The sequence below is a fragment of the Trichechus manatus genome, unplaced genomic scaffold (assembly GCF_000243295.1).
Source record: "Trichechus manatus latirostris isolate Lorelei unplaced genomic scaffold, TriManLat1.0 scaffold00004, whole genome shotgun sequence".
NCBI lineage: Eukaryota > Metazoa > Chordata > Mammalia > Sirenia > Trichechidae > Trichechus > Trichechus manatus.
In genome coordinates this window covers 20,740,749-20,743,083 of record NW_004443940.1, presented here as the reverse complement: position 1 = coordinate 20,743,083, position 2,335 = coordinate 20,740,749, and positions in this window count along the sequence as shown.

Sequence of the window (2,335 nt, the reverse complement as noted above, 5' to 3'; positions counted from 1 at the left end):
CTTCAAGCTCCAGAGGCCAAGTGTTCACAGAGGTTCACACACTCTCCGAAGGCCAGGTGGCAAGGCCTTGGATGGTGAGCTTCCCACGGGCCTGTGGACAGGTATGCCTCCCTGCTGCTGGGCTTTCTCCTTTCTCTTCTAATCAGAGAACAGATGCTAATTGTGAAACCGGGTACTTGTTGACTCAGGACCTCTTTCAGAGGAATGGAATCCTCAAGTGTCTGCAGCATGATGGTCTGCTGGGTCTGGCACAGAAGGCTTGAGGTTGGGGAGCAGTTGGTGGTGACAGCAGCAGCCCCAGAGCTGGGAGAAAACCTGGGCTTGGAGTGGCTTGGTAAATGTGCAGTGGGCTGGAGTGATTGCCTTTCCTGCCTTTATGAAAATTCCCTTCCATTTCACCCCTGACCTTAGTAGTCCCTAGTCCTGGCGCTCTTCCACGCGATCCTGCAGAGCTAGCCAGTAGCCCCTACTTGCTGGCTCTTCAAGAGGCTGTCCTTGGGGCCAGGGCTGAGCAGGGAGAGAGAAGGCTGTGCGTGGTTCCTAGCCTCAGGCCGCCCGCTGCGGGGAGCATGCCAGCACATCCCTGGGCCAGCCCACACCCTGTCAGGTTTTCAAGGGGACTTAGCTGGAAGTCCAAGGGACAGTCACACTGTCACCTTAAAAAACCAGCAGCTTCCAATAGAACTACAGCGGGGGCCCTGACTTGAGCTATTATTGCTTTTGTCGCATCCCACGTTTAATCTCTGCTAGAGATTGCTAGCTGGAACTAGTGTGTACATGCGGGATATGTTGTGAGGGGAGGAGCGTGTCAGACGGGACTAATTGTTCACCACAAACACATCTCTGAAACACAGGAGAGACCTGGAGAGCAACATCCCACACTGCCAGAACCTCACAACCCGGCCGATAAGACAGAACAGGGACATGCACACATGGGAGAGATTCGCAGATGCTTGTATTTCTGTGCACTGGCGAGTCTGACTTACAGAACTGGTGAGCAGTGAGTACGGCTGTAAGAGGGGAGAAAAGGAGCCATCAGAGGTGGCAGGGGACTCGCTAGAGGCAGTGAGAAGAGTTCTGACAGAGCGAAGTGCTGTTCTTGGAACAGGATCCCGAGGTAACAGAGGAACCCCACAGCCATGTCCAAATGCGGACCATCGGGTCAGGACCACGGCAGGCAGCCCCCTCCTTTACCTCTGTCAGTACATTCCCAGGGGGCCAAACAACGCCTTTATTTTTCCAGAAAATGTGCAAGTACAGTTCATGTTATTTCAGGTACACATTTAACTTTTATTTCACATAAATTTGCATGCTATACAGGCAACTCCTAGTATGCAAGAATGCACTCCCCGAGGTTGGTTAGTGGGTATATTCCAGTGCGGTGCGATTAATTAGTGGGTGGCCTTTGTAGCCACGGTCTTCTAGCTCCCACCCAGGTGACTGGGCAGGACTGTGTGATAGGGTAATTGTGGCCCACCAAGGGGATTGGTCAGTTTTGCCTTACCAGAGAGCCAATTCCAGAGCAGAGAGAAGAGGCCGCCACCACCAGGGAGAGACCCAGCAGCAGGAGATGGCGAGGTGGGCTTCCTGGCCCAGGGAGAGAGAAAGCTGAGTGCCTTTGAGCAGAGACTGAGGGCCAGGAAAAGGTATGCCTTCGAGCACAGCTGAGAAGAAGCTATCCTGATGAAAGAACTGTGTCCTGAGTGTTCCTGGGCCTGAGTTGTAACTGTTACTTCCCTAATAAGCCCCATAATCGTGAGTATGACCTGTGAGTTCTGTGTGGCCCTTGCAATGAATTTTCAAACCCAGCAGAGAAAGAGAGAGTGCTGTGCGAGGGACGGTTAGTGTCAGAATTAGTAAAGATGGTGGAGAGAGGAGGCTTATCTGGCCTCCACCTCATAGAAGTCAGCCTTGTGCTGTTGATCTTGGTTCTCCTTTCCGCTTGTGGGGTTGGAGGAGGTCAGACATGGCCCTCATGCCGTTTTCACATCCGGCTTCAGATTCTACCCAGTGGAAGTGCTTGGGCTGGTAGAGACTACTAAGCTCTTCCCTCAAAATGGGCACAGGGTAGGGGTCAGCTGGAGTGACATGTGGGCAAAAGCGAGGCTGGGAAATCACCTGACCCTGGTATGTGTGGGATCTGGGAGAGGCATGAATTTTGCTAAGACTTTTATCTTCATTTTCAAACTGCATAGGCTACTTTAGCTTCTTGCTAAGATTCTTTCCAGTTAATTCTTTTCTTTCTTTCTTTGGTAAAATTAAAAACCCAGCGATTGAATTGCCCGGAAAATGGAAATGCATGATGATGTTACCAAGTTGGGATTTTTCTTCACTC